Here is a 17310-nt window from a genome sequence, read left to right as displayed (position 1 = left end):
TGTGATAATCAAAAACAAACATAATTTGTGACAAACCAAGAAAAAGCAGCCCGGCGCCGGTGGCTCACACCTGTAATCCTAGCTACTTAGGAGGCTAAGATTTTGAGGATCACAGTTCAAAGCCAGCCAGGGAAGGAAAGTCTACGAGACGCTTTTCTCCAATAAACTACCAGAAAACCAGAAGTGGTGCTATGGCTCAAGTGGTAGAGCGCTAGTCTTGAGCTGAAGAGCTGAAGGACAGCATCAGGCCCAGATTTCAAGCCCCATGACCAACAAAAAAAAAGAACAGAAAGAAGGAAAAAAAAAGCAGATTGCCTGCTATCATCCAGGGCTTTGCAGGTATTTACCATGATTTCATTTTTCTTGATTTTTAACTGGTAATGGAATTTACATGAATGTAAAACGTACTATTAAGTATATAGTTGAATGGCAGTTGGTACATTCACCTGCTGCCTATAGTTCCAAAACATTCCTTTTACCTTCCAACTAAGCAATTATTTCCTTTTCCCAGCCCTCCAGAAATCATAAATTTACTGTTTCTGTATTTGAGCTATATGATATAAATGGAATAATATGATATGTAACCTTGCTGTGTGTCTAACTTCTTCCACTTAGCACAATATTTTCAGAGTTAATCCACATTGTAGCATGTTTCAATACTTGATACTTAGGGAGTTTGTATGTTTTGTTTCATTTTTATTTTTATTTATTTATTTATTTATTTTTTGGATCCAGTCGTGGGCCTGAATTCTGGGCCTGGGCACTGTCCCTCAGCTCTTTAGCTCAAGGCTAGCGCTCTACCACTTGAGCCACAGCGCCACTTCCGGCTTTTTTTTTCTGCTTATGTGGTGCTGAAGAATCGAATCCAGGGCCTCATGCATGCAAGGCAAGCATTCTACCACTGAGCCACCTTCCCAGCCCCCTTGTTTCATTTTTATTTGCACTGGTACTGGGGGTTGAACTCATAGCCTTATACTTGCTCAGCTTTGCTTGCTCAGCTGATGCTCTTCCACTTGAGCTATACCTCCATTCCCATATTTCACTAATTAATGGAAGGTGGAGTCTTGCAGACTATTCTGCCCAGAATGGCTTTGAATCACACTCCTCTAATTTCAGCCTCCTAAGTACTGTGATTACAGATGTGAGCCACCAGCACCCAGCTTTGGTTCCTTTTTATAGCTGGATAATATCCCATTGTATAGTTACTACATTTTATTTATCCATTTATTTGATTAACATTTGGGTTGATTCTACTTTGGGGCTTATTTGAAATTTGTTTGAAGCTGGGCACCAGTGGCTCATGCCTATAATCCTAGCTACTCAGGAGGCTGAGATCTGAGGATCCCAGTTCAAAGCCAACCCAGGCAGGAAAGTCCATGAGACTCTTCATCTCCAGTAAACCACCAGAAAACCAGAAGTGGTGCTGTGGCTCAAGTAATAGAGTGCTCACCTTGAGCTGAAGAGCTCAGGGACAGCACCCAGGCCCAGAGTTCAAGCCCCATGACCAACCAAAAAAAATTTTTTTAATACATCTTTTCAATTCGTATGGGGAATTGCTATTTGTTTTCTAAGCCATAGTAAGATTTTTCCCTATCTCCCTGCTCATGAAGTAAATTTTCCTCAGAAAAATTCAGACTGTTTTGTGTCCTTAAGGGACTTATCTGAATCTAGAGTCCTTAATTGTGGTTGTCTTTAAAATTTCCTAAGACCACTATCAATGGCCAGGTGTGGAGGTACATGCCTGTTATCCTAAGCATTTGGGAGGGGAAGCAAGAGGCTTATGACCTTGAAGCTGAGCTACTTATAACATCAGGCCAGGCACTGGTGGCTCACACTTGTAATCCTAGCTACTCAGGAGGCTGAGATCCGAAGATCACAGTTCAGAGTCAACCTGGGCAAGAAAGGCCATAAGAGTCTTATCTCCAATTACTTACACACACACACACACACACACACACACACACACACACACACACACACACACACACACACACACACACACACACACACACACACACACACACACACACACACACACACACACACACACACACACACACACACACACACACACACACACACACACACACACACACACACGGGGCTAGAAGTAGAGTTGTAGCTTTGGTAGAGCACTAGCTAGCTCAGGGACAGCACCCAGGCCCTGAGTTCAAGCCCCAATACCAGCACAAAAACCAACCAACCAGCATCACAAAACTACAGCATCAGTGAAATGTTTTGTCATCAATCATACCAATATATTCAGTTTACCTTCCTTTATAAGAGTCTAGGTTTGCTGTACCCCACAGGACACTAACAGCTATAGCTGTATGGCCTTCAGTGGTGGGTTATGTTGTCATCATCAGTTGAAGCCTCGTTTTCCTTTCTTTCTAATAGAGATAATACATTCCTCTTTCTTCCTTAATACTGAAAAAATGTTTTGCATTGGTGCTAATCTACCATTTAACAACTCTTCCTGGGGCCATTTGAAATATTTTGTTCCATAAATTTGGTATTCAATCAGAAAAATAAGTTGAAAAGTGAGAAAATTCTATGTAATTACAGTTATTAAATGGCTTTTAAACTGTGTTTCCTGTACATAGTTTGATACTTTTAAAATCTCTTTGGAAACTAGAGGTTAAAATAACACTAAGGCAGCTAACCTTTCAACATTCTTAGGTCAGGCTAATATTTTGGTGAAAATTCCTGCATTTCTCAAAATACTGGGACTGAAGCATAAATAAGCTCGAATAAGCACCCAAATGGATTATTAAATGAAATCTAATCATTTAAAACAATACCAATGTTTCAGTGTTTTGTCTCTATTCTGAGTGTGGGAAAGTAGGTATTCTATCTAGGTGGGTGGTTTTTCAAGAAACTGGGTGATCTGAACAAGTTGTTCCCGGAAAAAGTTGGACTTGTTAACTTTAATTGTTAGACCTTTTACTAGAGAAGACCTTTTACTAGAGGTACGCAGTCAAGGAAAGGTCATCTTTAGCAAAATAGAAGACTCCTGATATTGTTTCTTATTGCACTGAATGATGGATAATTGAAATCACTATAGAATAAACAAACAGACTTATTTTGCCTACAGCCTTTCAATCACCTTCCTCTCCAAGCTTTTTTTAAAAATCCATTACTAAGGGCTGGGAAGTTGGCTCAGTGGTAGAGTGCATGCCTTGCAAGCATGAGGCCCTGGGTTCGATTCCTCAGCACCACATAAACAGAAAAAGCCGGAAGTGGCGCTGTGGCTCCAGTGGTAGAGCGCTAGCCTTGAGCTGAAGAGCTGAGGGACAGCGCCCAGACCAGAGTTCAGGCCCCATGACCAGCAAAAAAAAAAAAATCCATTACTAAATTCAAAGAAGGCTTTTCCTCCCCTTGCAAAATGCTTTTCAACACTAGTATGTAAGTTAAAGCTGTCAGTATTTCCAAAAAGTTGCACCCCACAGTTGCTTCCATTCTGTCTGGTCCTGGAAGTAAAGATTTTTAGAAACTGGAGAAACATCTCATATTTCACCAAATTCTAAAAATCCAAGTTAAAAATATGGCTCTTGGCTGGGAAGGTGGCACAGTGGTAGAGTACTTGCCTTGCATACATAGGCCCTGGGTTCAATTCCTCAGCACCACATAAGCAGAAAAAGCTGGAGGTAGCGCTGTGGACCAAGTGGTGGTAGAGTGCTAGCCTTGAGCTGAAGATCTGAGGGGCAGCGCCCAGGCCCAGAGACCAGGCCCCACTACTGACAAAAGCATATATATATATGGCTCTTATAATGTAGCCCAGGCCCTGAGTTCAAACTCCAGGACTGGCTAAAAAAAATAACCAAAACAAAACAAAAATTATTCCTCTTGGCATGTATACTGCCTTTTTAAACGTTTTTTTAGTTGTGGGGTTTGAACTCTGGCCTGGGTGCTGTCCCTCAGCTCTTCAGCTCAAGGCTAGTGCTCTACCACTTGAGCCACAGCACCACTTCTGGCTTTTTCTGCTTATGTGGTAATGAGGAATCAACCCAGGGCCTCATGCATGCAAGGCAAGCACTCTATCACTGAGTCATCTTCCTAGCCCTATATTGCCTTTTGACATCCTGATTGGCTGTCCTTTTTGAAGTCCTCCTCCACACTCACACTGACTGCAGTGCAGAGAGGCTCTCTTGCTGACAAGCCTCCAACACAAGGGGTCAGCAATGTTCTCAAAGTTTACAGTGGGAAGTCCAGCTGTTCCAGATTCAGGGAAGGTTTGAGCCTGTCATTGGAAACATCCTGATGATTTGTGATTTGCGTAAGAGATTACTACTTCTGGCCCCAGTCAGTTATCTGCCAAGGTAGAGCCTTTGCTTACCATGAGAGAGGTCCTGGATTCAATCCTGAGCTTAGGAAGAAAAAAAAGGCAAAAGTATCTCCCATATTATTATTTTTTTTGGGGGGGGGGTCCGGTTGTGGGGCCTGAACTCTGGGCCTGGGCACTGTCCCTCAGCTCTTCAGCTCAAGGCTAGCACTCTACCACTTGAGCCACAGCGCCACGTCCGGCTTTTTTCTTTTTGCTTATGTGGTGCTGAGGAATCGAACCCAGGGCCTCAGGCATGCAAGGAAAGCACTCTACCACTGAGCCACCTTCCCAGCCCCTATTTTTGTTTGTTTTTCAGATAGGGTCTTGTACTTTTGCTCTGGCAATCCTCAGACCATGATCCTTCTACCTCTACCTTCCAAATAGGATTACAAGTATGAGCCACTTTAACCATGAACTTTGGATACATTCACACACACACACAAATCAGACCAGGCACTAGTGGCTCATGCCTGTAATCCTAGCTACTCAGGAGGCTGAGATCTGAGGATCCTAGTTGAGAGCCATCCTGGGCAGGAAAGTCTGTGAGACTCTTATCTCCAATTAACCACTAGAAAACTGGGAGTGGTGCTGTGGCTCAAAGTGGTAGAGCAAAACAAGCTCAGGGACAGTGTCTAGGCCCCAAGTTCAAGCCCTATGACCAACAACACACACACAAACTGAGTAGAACTTATTTACATATTCTTTCATATTTGTTCATTTGGAGCATGTACAGAAGACTTCCCTCAATCAGCCTCAGCCTTAGAGCATTTCTCTTTACATTGTCTTCCAGAGTGTGAGTAGTTTGTTCCTGGGGCAGAAAATACCAGAATCTATATGCCTTTCTCAGAAGGAAAAGGTGGGCTTTCCTTCCTTGTGGACATGTGCTCACCTGGGTAGGCCTCTGCAGGGAGTCTGACCCAGACTGTGGTGCCCTCTTTCTGCTCCTGTATGCCCTTTCTCACCTCCTTTCACATTACTTGTGCCAGAGCAAGAGATGCATTTTCTCAAGTTAATTTTGTTAAAACCAAATCACTGGACACATTGTGAACATTAGGTCCCTTAGGTGGGAATTAGGTATTGAAGAAAAGAAAACATACTTTGGGAACATATCAACAATTATATATGCCAGGCACCAGTGGCTCACATGTGTAATCCTAGCTGCTCAGGAGGCTGAGATCTGAGGATTGCAGTTTGAACCCAGCCTAGGCAAGAAAACCCATGAAACTCAGAATACCAAAAAGCCAGAAGTAGAACTGTGACTGAAGTGGTAGAGCACTAGCTTTGAGCATGAAAATCTCCAGGACAGTGCCCAGACCCAGAGATCAAGCCCCAGAACCAGCACATAAATGAACAAAAAACACCAATGTAGTTGTGAGGGAAGTTTGTATCTGCCACCTCCTCTGATTTTGATATCTTCCATCAGAAATTTGCTGAGTGCTTATAGATGCAAGAGACATTACCTGACTCTCCCCCCCCCCCCAGTTTCTAAAGTGGATGTAGGACACAGTGCTTCCTTTACTCCCAAAATGAGTCTCTTGAGTGTTTATATCTTTTTTTTCTGCTGGTCCTTGGGCTTGAATTCAGGGCATAGGCGTTGTCCCAAAGCTTTTTGCTCAAGGCTGGCACTCTTACCACTTGAGCCACAGCTCCACTTTTGGCTTTTTTTTGATAATTTATTGGAGATAAGGGTCTCATGCCCTTTTCTGGCCCTGACTGGCTTCAAATGATGATCCTCAGATCTCAGCCACCAGCCTTGGGCTCAGTGTTTATTATCATTAATGACAGCTTTAAATGTAAAAGTATATTACCATAGAGTTGTTGCTTAGCAGTTCGGTAGTTTGAACTCAGGACTTGCTGTACTACCACTGAGCCACGCCTCAATCCCTGGCTATTTTAAGATAGGGTCTGGCTTCCTCTAGGCTCGGTGTAGTTGCTGAGCTCACAGGTGTGCATCACCACCTCCAGCTTCCCTCCATGGAAATGGAATCTGATGAACTTTTATGCCTGGGCTGATTTGAAACTGCAGTCTTCCCAATCTCAGCCTTTCACCAAGTGAGATGACAGATACACAGCTATAGGTTGAGCCTCAACCCATAATCCTCCTGATTTCAGACTCCCAATCAAGCATTAAGGTAGGAGCGCACTGGCACTAGGCTTTTTTTTTTTTTTTTTTTAGCTTTTTGGGGTGTGTGTGTGTGTGTGTGTGTACATGCCAGTCCTGGGGCTTGAACTAAAGGTTTGTGCACTGCCCTGAATGTTTGTGCACAAGGCTCTACCACTTGAGCTACAGGTCCACTTACTGGCTTTTTGATGGTTGAGATGATTCTCGCAGAACTTCCTGCCTAGGCTGGCTTCAAACCATGATCCTCAGATCTTAGTCTCTGTGGATTTCAAGCATGAGCCACTGGCACTCAGATTTTGTGTGTGTGTATTGTCAGCCATGGGGCTTGAACTCTGGGCCTGGGAGCTGTCCCACAGTTCTTCAGCTCAAGGCAAGAGCTCTACCACTTGAGCCACAGCACTGAAAACTTCCGGTTTTCTGGTGGTTTATTAGAGGTAAGAGTCTCACCCATTTTCCTTCCCAGGCTGGCATTGAACCATAATCCTCAGATCTCAGCCTCCAGAGTAGCTAGGATTATAGGCGCGAGCCACGGACAGCCAGTTTATTTTTGTTTTTGAGACAGTCTTGCTACATACTACAAGCTGTCTTTGAACTCTTGACCCTCCTGTTTGAACCTCCTAGGTGCTAGTATTATAAGTGTATACCAATATGTGAGAAATAGAGTTTTGTTTTATAAAGTTGTGTTTTTGGTAGAATTACCTAAGGAAGATGTAACTCAGTGGTAGAGTGCTTGCCTAACACCCACAAGACCCTGGGTTTGATTCCCCAGCACTGTTAGATATAACAGTGAATCTGTAGCATAGTTATCCAGGTCATTAAAAACATTTCAAATGTGAATTTAAATATTATAAAAATGTATGCATAGCTCATGTAATTGTAACCCCTCTGTACAGTATTTTCACAATAAAAAATGTATGCATATTGTAAATAGTATACAATTTGTTCTAAATGACGTTCTTGTATTTTTTAAATTTCAGTTTTAGTTTATATGATGAAGTACATACTCTCATTAATATACTTGTTATTAAGCTGTTTATGAAAGGGTTCCAGCATGTTAGAGGCCCTGTGCTGGATCTCCAGTATGAAATAAATAAATAAATAAATAATAAGCTGTTTTGGAGATAAAATTAGAATATTATGTGTTTATGTATGTGGTTACTATGGTCAAACCAGTATCTCTCATGTGCCAAGCTAAATCGCCAGCCCTAGAGTACTCTATTCCTAGTCCTAATTCTACCACTCTTTGTGTGAGTGTGTGTGTGTGTGTGTGTATGTGTGTGTGTGTGTACATGTGTGTACGTGCGTACCAGCCAGTCAGTACTGGGACTTGACCTCAGGGTTGACTTACACTCTTGCTTAGCTTACACTCTTGCTGAAGGCTAGTTCTTTATCACCTGAGCCACACGTCCACTTCTAGCTTTCTGGCCAAATGGAGATGAAAATCTCATGGACTTTTCTGACTAGGCTAGTTTTGAGCTGGAATAATCAGATCTCAGATTCCTGAGGGAGTAGGGTGGTTACAGAAGTGAACCACTGGCCAATGGTCTAGCTCCACCTACTCCCAGCCCCCCCCACCCCCTCTGGTGGGCCATGGGGCTTAAACTCAGGGCCTGGGTGCTGCTTCTGAGCTCCTTTTCTCAAGGCTAGCACTGTACTACTTTAAGCCACAGCACCACTTCTGGTTTTCTGGAGGTTAATTGGAGATAAGAGTTTCATGGACAGTCTTACCTAGGCTGGTTTTCAACCATGATTCTCATATCCAGCCTTATAAATAGCTAGGATTACAGGTGGGAGCAACCAGCACTCTGCTCCACCACTCTTTTATACCTAGTTTTTGTCCCACTTTGTCATATGGACTTCCCTACATTTATGAAGATATTTTATAAAGAACGGTTGTCAAACCGGCACCAGTGGCTTACTCTTATAATCCTAGCTAGTTGGGAGGCTGAGATGCAGTTCAAAGCCAGCCCAGGCAGGAAAGTCTGTGAGACTCTAATCTCCAATTAACCACCAGAAAACTGGAAGTAGTGCTGTGGCTTAAGTGATAGAGTGCTAGTCTTAAGCTGAAGAGGGACAGCCCCCGGGCCCAGAGTTCAAGACCCACAACCAACAAAAGAAAAAAAAAAAGGTTGTTAAATGCATAAATGGCTTTGGAATATATGAGTTTGTGTAAAAGCAAAATAATTTTATTGAAATATTTAAAATCATAAAATAAGCACTTTAAGGACACTAAACAAAATGGAGACAATTACATTTGGTTTGAGTAAGGGAAGCTTGTGTGTTCATAGTTTAGATCTTTGGAAGAATGGGAAGGGATGGGGCTGGGAAGGTAGCTCAGCGGTAGAGTGCATGCCTTGCAAGTATGAGGCCCTGAGTTTGATTCCTCAGCACCACATAAACAGAAAAAGCTGGAAGTGGCGCTGTGGCTCCAGTGGTAGAGCGCTAGCCTTGAGCTGAAGAGCTGAGGGACAGTGCCCAGACCCAGAGTTCAGGCCCCATGACCAGCAAAAAAAAAAAAAAAGAATGGGAAGGGCAGATCATAAAAGTAACCAGGGGGCTGATAAGGTGGTTCATTGCCTCGCATGCATGAGGCCCTGGGTCTGATTCCTCAGCATCACATAAACAGGAAAAGCCGGAAGTGGTGCTGTGGCTCAAGTGGTAGAGTGCTAGTCTTGAGCTAAAGAGCTCAGGAACAAGCCAGGCGCCAGTGGCTCACTCCTGTAATACTAGCTACACAGGAGGCTGAGATCTGAGGATCATGGTTCAAAGCCAGCCTGGGCAGGAAAGTCCATGAGGCTCTTATCTCCAATAAACCACTAGAAGACCAGAAGTGGCGCTGTGGCTCAAGTGGTAGAGCACTGGCTTTGAGCTGAAGAGGGCAGGGACAGCGCCCAAGCCCAGAGTTCAAGCCCCATGACCGACCAAAAAAAAGAGCTCAGGAACAGCACTCAGTGTTCAGGCCTCATGACCAAAAAACCCCAAACAAAAAACAGGAGTACCTAATGTGGGGAAAAGCTTACAATTCTGTTATTCTTACCTTTTTTTCCCCCTGACAATAAATTACTTTGTTATATTTCCTCTTAGTGATATAAATTGGCCCTAAGAGTCTTATAATAGCCCATGACTTCCTGATGAAAGGATGTAATTGGGTCGGTGGGAACTTATGTGCTAATACTCACCTTGTCTCTGCAGGGTGTCACTGACAACAGAAATGAAAGGCAGCTGAAAACTGGTGCCTTTATCTTCTGCAGACCTCACAACCCCTTTAGCTACTTTTTTTTTTTTTTTTGTCATTCATGGAGCTTGAATTCTGGGCCTGGGCTCTGTCCCTGAGCCCTTCTGCTCAAGGCGAGCGCTCTACCACTTGAGCTACAGCGCCACTTCCAGTTTTCTAGTGGTTTATTGGAGATAGGTGTCTCACGCACGGTCTTTCCTGCCCGGGCTGGCTTTGAACCGGGATCCTCAGATCTCAGCCTCCTGAGTAACTAGGATTACAGGCATGAGCCACTGGTGCCCAGCCCTTTTAGCTACTTCTGTATGCCTCCTCCTCTGAAATGAAATGAAAATGGAAATGGTCAGCTCAAAGCTGTTTTAAAGAATCCTACATGTGCCAGGTGTCAGTGGCTCATACCTGTAATCCTACCTACTCAGGAGGCTGAGATCTGAGGATCACAATTCAAAGCTAGCCCAGGCTGGAAAGTGTGAGATTCTTATCTCCAATTAACTACCAAAAAGCCAGAAGTGGTACTATGGTGTGAATGGTAGAATACTAGCCTTGAGCACAAAAGTTCAAGGACAGTGCCCAGGCCCTGAGTTCAAGCCCCCTACACCAGCACAAAAAGAGTGTCCTAAATATCATCCAGGTCTGGTAATATATTCTGTAATCCTAGCACCCAGGAGGCTGAAGCAAGATAGTGAATTCCAGGTTAGCCTTGTTTACATAGTGACCCCATCTCAAAAAGCAAAAAAAAACCAAAACAAAACAGGAGTGGTAGGGCACCTCTGTGGCCCACCTGCTGACAGGTGGAGGTAGACAAAGGAAGGAAGATCACTGTTTGAGGCCAGCCACAGCAAAGTTAGCATGAGACCCTATCAAACTCAAAGCAAGAATGCTGGTGGCAGCCAGGTGCCAGTGGCTCAGGCCTGTAATCCTAGTTACTCAGGAGGCTGAGATCTCAGGATCATGGTTCAAAGCCAGCCCGGGCAGGAAAGTCTGTGAGACTCTGATCTCAGAGTCTGTGGCTGTGGCTGTGGCTCAAGTGGTAGAGCACCGCCTTGAGCTGAAGAGCTTAGGGACATACCCAGGCCCAGAGTTCAAGTCTCACGACCAACAAAAAATGCTGGTGGCATGACTCAAGTGGCAGAGGACCTGCCTAGTAAGTTGAAGGGCCTATGTTCAATCCTAGTACCACCAAAGAAAAGGGGAGGGAGTCATAGGGTAACCCATATACTTGTTGCCTCTTCCTCACTGTGAGCCTGCCTTTTCTCTCTTAAGAAAGCTTTTCTGCTTATTAGTGAAATAGTGACCCTTTCTGTTCTATTTGTACTCTGCCACCAATTAGTCAGATGAGCAGAATTGCTCCCATACTGAGCACTGAGCCCAGGGCATGAAGAAGCTGACACAACTTTGCTGGCATAAGCTACTTAAGCCCTTTTTAACTCACAGGAAAGGCTCTCCATAGGTTCCATCTATCCCTGGAGCCTGGAGCTATTTCCATCTAACTGCTCATTAAAGTAATTTAAGATATTGCTCAAACCTTTGAATTCTTTAAGTGAATTGCCTCCACTTGAATTCAGCTAAAAATAGTTTACTTTCATTGTACAGGGATGCTCCCAAGTTCCCTGAACTCCATAGCCTTACACCCCAGCAAAAACATTGATCTTCTCAGCAGGGCCCAAGACTAGCTTCTTATTAAAAACTCAGAACTAGCCTGGCACCAGTGGTTTACACCTGTAATCCTAGCTTCTCAGGAGGCTGAGATCTGAGGATTGCTTGGAGAAGAAAGTTCATGAGATTCTCATCTCCAATTAACCACCAGAAAACCCGAAGTGACACTGTGGCTCAACTGGTATAGCACTCACCTTGAGCTGAAGAGCACAGGGACAGCGCCCAGATCCAGAGTTCAAGCACCACGACCGAACAAAAAACAAAACAACAACAACAACAAAAAAAAAAAAACTCAGGACTGCCCAGCATGGTGTTATATCCCAGTAATTCCAGCACTGGGGAAGCTGAGGCAGGAGGATCTTCAGTTTAAGAGTAGCCTGAGGAAAGGAGGGAAGGAGGGAGAGAGGAAGAGAAGGGAGGAAGGAAGGAAATCCAACCTACACTGAAGGATCCTAAGATATCCTTTAAATTCTAAACTGGTAATAACCTGCGGATATGGTAGTAAATGTGTTAAGCCCTGGGACAGGGAACTAGAAAGTGGCTTAATGGTAGATTGCTTGCCTAGCATGCCTAAAGCCCTGGGTTCGATTCCTCAGTAACACAGGAAAAGCTGGAAGTGACACTGTGGCTCAAGTAGTAGAGTGCTAGCCTTGAGCAAAAGCAGCTCAGGCCCTGAGTTTAAACCCCAGGACTGGCAAAAAAAAAAAAAAAAAAAAAAAGCTTTGGGAAAGTTAAAAGTAGATGGTTTAGGAACTAAACTGAAGTGTAAGTGTCTTAGTATGAAAAAATGAATAGACTACCATTTATTTGATTTTTATCAGAATGGAAAATGATCTGCTCCTATTGCTTTGGTACATTGGACTGTAACTCAGAAAATATTTCTCCACCACCTCCCTCCTTGGGATGGGCCATGCTCCCTTGCCTTATGGTTTGGGGTTTGGCCATAAGAGAGTTTGGCCAGCGGAGGGAGTGTGGATTTAACTCCAGGAGGGCCCTTCAGTTGCTTCCAAGGTAGGGTTGGGTGCTGTTGCTCTTCTGCCATCTATTGTATCCTCAGACACTGTTCCTGGGCAAGAGAGACAGGTGGGACAGACTTAGTCCCTATCTGTAGCTACACTGTTCTGCTTCAGCCCCATCCAGCAGTAACAGACAACCCACACCCTAAAGCCAGGGAATTCTCAGCCCTTGAGCAAAAAGCAGAATTGCCAGGTTTTTAGGTATTTTTTTAATATAGTGTTATTGCTGAAATAACTTATTATTACACTATTCTTATAATTCATGTTATAGCCATTGTTGTTGTATGGAACAAAGGACATTATCACCAAGCTATACCTCTCCACCTCTCCTCCATAGTTACCTATATAAATATAATCTGATAAGGTCTCATCCTTGTTTAAACCCTTCTGTAGTTCCCATTACTCCTAGGGCAAAGACCAAAAGTATAGTATGACATATCAAGTTTCCTAGGATGTCTTCCTAGCCTCTTTTGACCAGCTTCCTTGGGGCTTCTTTATCACTCAGCATAACACCCCCTCATCCCCCAGACTTCTCACTCAGTTGTCAGATCTCATTGGGCTCTCTTTTTGTGGTGCTGGTCCCGGGACTTGAACTCAGGGCCTGGGTGCTGCCCCTGAACTGGTTTGTTCAAAGTTAGCTCTTCACCAGTTGAGCCACTGTTCCACTTCCAATTTTTTTTCTTGGTGGTTATTTGGAGATAAGAGGCTCAGAGACTTTCCTGCCTAGGCTGGCTTTGAACTGTGATCCTCAGATCTCAGCCTCCTGAGTAGCTAGGATTATAGGCATGAGCCACTAGCTCCTGGTTCCTCAGAACCTTTGTATATGTTGCTTTCATTGTCTACTTGCTTAGTTAACTCTGGTTCATACATCACGTGCAGGCTCAAATGTTACTTTCCTGGGGAAGCTCTCTAATATGAGGTTAACTTCCCAAAAATAGGGACTCCTAACCCTTGCTGCTTCAGCTTTCAGCACTTAACCATGATTGTATAAACTCATCAGCGCCCATCATATGCATAATGACAGCTGCTTTATCTCCTGCCTAGCACAGTGCCATGAGCCTGAGAAGCACTAAGGAATATGCCTTGGGTGAGTGAGGGACTAAAGAGATTGGATATGCTTGGATACATGTGATGCTGGCAAAGAACAGAAAGGCCTTGTGAGAATGGAGTATCTGGTGGGTGAGTGCTAGAAGAAGGTCAGGAAAAGGCAGCTGCAAAGGAAGCACAGTATCATTTACTCACAGCTCCAGGGTAGTTATAATTAAAAAAAAAAGTCAGATGTTTCAGTGTGACCGAATTAGAAATGAACTCCATGATAATGGGAGGAAATGTCATTAGCTGCATGGAGGTTGGTAATGTGCAAAGGCTGGACTGTGACAGAACTTACGATGTTCAGATAAATGACAACAGTCACCGCATTTGAAAATATGCTCCCTTTTGGCTCTTTAAAAATGGCAGCACAGAGCCGGGCGCTGGTGGCTCACGCCTGTAATCCTAGCTACTCAGGAGGCTGAGATCTGAGGATCACGGTTCAAAGCCAGCCCGGGCAGGAAAGACTGTGAGACTCCTATCTCCAATAATCACCAGAAAACCGGAGGTGGCGCTGTAGCTCAAGTGGTAGAGCGCTCGCCTTGAGCTGAAGAGCTGAGGGACAGCGCCCAGACCCAGAGTTCAAGCCCCATGACCGACAAAAAAAAAAAAAAAATGGCAGCACAGCTTATCTGTGATACTCTTACAGGTATCATGATATATACAGAGAAAGTAAAACCTACTAAGATTAGCATGAAGTTTGCACTCTGAATTGAAAATCTCACGATAGGGCTGGGGAGGTGACATGGTGGTAAAGTGCTTGCCTAGCATGCATGAAGCTGGAAGTGGTGCTGTGGCTCAAGTGAAAGAATGCCAGCCTTGAGCAAAAGAAGCTCGTGTTCTGAGTTCAAGCCCCAGGACTGGCTAAATAAATAAAGAAATCTCACGATAGGGGCACTGTGACACCTACCTGGAGTAGTTCCAGTTACTCAGGAAGCTGATGCAGGAATTCAAGGCCAGCCCAGGCAATATAGCAAAACCCCTTCCCTGAAAAACAAAACAAAACAAAACCTCATGAAAGTTCTACTTCTTTCTTTAATATGCTTCCACAGAAAAGAGCCTGTTAACGTAATTTTTAAATTTTTTTGAACTGGTACTGGGCTTGAACTGGGCTTCTTGCTATAACTTTGCCTTTGCTTTTTTTTTTTTTTAATGGGGTCTAGTCATGGGGCCTGAACTCTGGGCCTGGGCGCTGAACTTCAGCTCTTCAGCTCAAGGCTAGCGCTCTACCACTTGAGCCACAGCGCTACTTCCGGCTTTTTTCTTTTTGCTTATGTGGTGCTGAGGAATCGAACCCAGGGCCTCATGCATGCAAGGCAAGCACTCTACCGCTGAGCCACCTTCCCAGCCCCTAGCTTCGCTTTTTTAATACTCAAGGCTTGTACTCTACCACTTGAGCCATAACTCCATTTCCAGCTTTTCGGAAGATAAGAATATCATGGCCGGGCACGGGGTGGCTCACGCCCATAATCCTAGCTACTCAGGAGGCTGAGATCTGAGGATCGAGGTTCAAAGCCAGCCCTGGCAGGAAAGCCCATGAAACTCTTAGCTCCAATAAACCACCAGGAAACCGGAAGTGGTGCTGTAGTTCAAGTGGTAGAGCACTAGCCTTGAGTTGAAGAGCTGAAGGACAACGCTCAGGCCCAGAGTTCAAGCCCCACGACCGACAAAAAAAAAAAAAAAAAAAAAAAAAAAAAAAAAAAAAATATATATATATATATATATATATATATATATATATATATATATATATTTCCTGCCTGAGCTGACACTGAGCTGCAATCCTCAGATCTCAGTCTCTTGAGTAGCTAGGATTACAGATGTGAGCCACTGGTACCCAGTGTATTTGTTTGTTTGTTTTCTTTTCTTTTCTTTTTTGCCCATCCTTGGGCTTGAACTCAGGCTTAGGTGCTGTCCTGAGCCTCTTTGTGCTCAAGGATAGTGCTCTACCACTTAAGCCACAGTGCCACTTCCGCTTTTTCTAAGTAGTTTATTAGAGATGAGTCTTACAGACTTTTCTGCCCCAGCTGGCTTTGAACCATGACCCTCAGATCTCAGCCTCCTGAGTAGCTAGGATCACAGGCGTGAGCCACCAGCACCTGGCTGTTTATTTGTATTAAGTAGTTGTACAAAGGGAATTCAATTCCAGAAGTCAAGTTATGAGTTCAATGCATCTTGATCAATATAACCCCTTCCATCTTTCTCCTCTATCTTTCCCCCTTCCATTGCTATTCTCAAAACCTTTTTTTCTTTTAAGGGAAAAAAAGTAATAGAAAAAAATGTTAAAATTTATTTTGCTAGTAAGTATCTTGGTCTGTTTCTTTTGGCTCCCTAGCTTATGCTAATTAAAATGATTTCAACAAAGGATCTTAAGAGTGCAGCTTCCTTTTTCTTTTTTTAACTGCCTAGGTTGGCTCTCATGTTCATTGCTTAAATAATTAATAATCATTGCTATCTGTTCCACATCGTGTGGGAGAAGAGTGAGTAATCTCAGCTCCCCGGACATTTGCACCATGCCCATCCCCTTTGCATAAGCTTTCATGTGAGGCCTTCATTAGCTAGCACCAGGGTGTAGATTTGCCCTCCTCAGCCTTCAGTGTTTATTAACTATGAAAAAGAGCCCCCTCTGGTTCATCAGCTGGGGGCAAATGCTGCTGTTGGAAAGTAATTTCCTGGAAGAATAGTAATGAAGAAATGAGGTAGAGAGTGTGGAGAAGCAAAACCACAAAGTTCACTTACAATGAGCAATCTCTGCTGGATACAATGCAAAATCTCTTAGACGGCAGCCTTACAAATAGCAGAGGATGTCAGGAAAACCCTAACAGAACATAGAAATGTGAAGTGGGGGCTGTAGTCTTGAAAACTACTACCATCTTATAGCAAGCATAAGGATATTTACTAGCAACAGGCTTTGTGGCCCTTTGTGAAACAGTGAACAGCTGAGCAGTCAGTGTGCACCTAGCTAGGGTCTGAAAGGAACTGCTGGTCAACAAAGGGCTTCTCATTCTCATCTAAATGTACTGATAGTGTGTAAACATGGTAGCATCTGCAGGTATGAGAGGCAGTGATACATGCTGGGAGTCATGGCTGTTTTTACCCTCACCCCCAAAGGACATAGGCTATTTGCTTTTAGGGATGGTCCTTATTTTTTTTTTTTTAGACTTTAATTTGATAATAACCAGTAGGATAAAAGGTGAACAGACTACTGTGTCTAAAGGTTAGGTGTAAGGCTAGGTATTTGTATGTAAAATCTGAGGTCTACTAGGCAGTTAGAATGCCTGAACCTGCACTGACAATACACTTTGACATAGCCTGTGGGCCTATCAAAATATTCAGCCACAGAGAGGTATCATTATTTCTTTATGTTGTTTGCAAGCCCTTATAGTGGGGTTGTGTGATGTTGGGCAGATCTACTCATCAGATGCTGTGGAGACCAACACTCCGGGGGCAGGCTGGCAGCCAGCCAGATGTTCACAGCTGCATATACCCCACTCATGACACCAAGTATGTATATTCACTGATCTACAAAATGCTTTCATCATTGTGTTTAATAATTCCTTATTATCTCCAAAGGAAAAGTAGATGAGGAGTATTGCCAAGGCACAATTTGATGCCATGTGCCTGCAGCACTGTGTGCTATGTATCTGACCTCCAAACCACTGTCCTCGGGAAAGTTAAAGCCATACCAAATATGAACCAGAGACAAAGGGATTGAGGCAAGAGATCATTGTTTTGCTTTCAGTGTTTCTAATATTGGAAATTAGTCATGTTAAAAATTGTGTTTTTGTTGGTTGTGGTAGTGCACACACGTAATCCTAGCACTTGGGAGGCAGAGAGGATCAAGAGGATCATGATTCAAGACCAGTCTGGA

Source organism: Dipodomys merriami, unplaced genomic scaffold (assembly GCF_024711535.1).
Source record: "Dipodomys merriami isolate MVZ:Mamm:240054 unplaced genomic scaffold, mDipMer1.0.p SCAF_28, whole genome shotgun sequence".
Lineage (NCBI taxonomy): Eukaryota > Metazoa > Chordata > Mammalia > Rodentia > Heteromyidae > Dipodomys > Dipodomys merriami.
Note: the sequence above shows the minus strand (reverse complement) of the source record.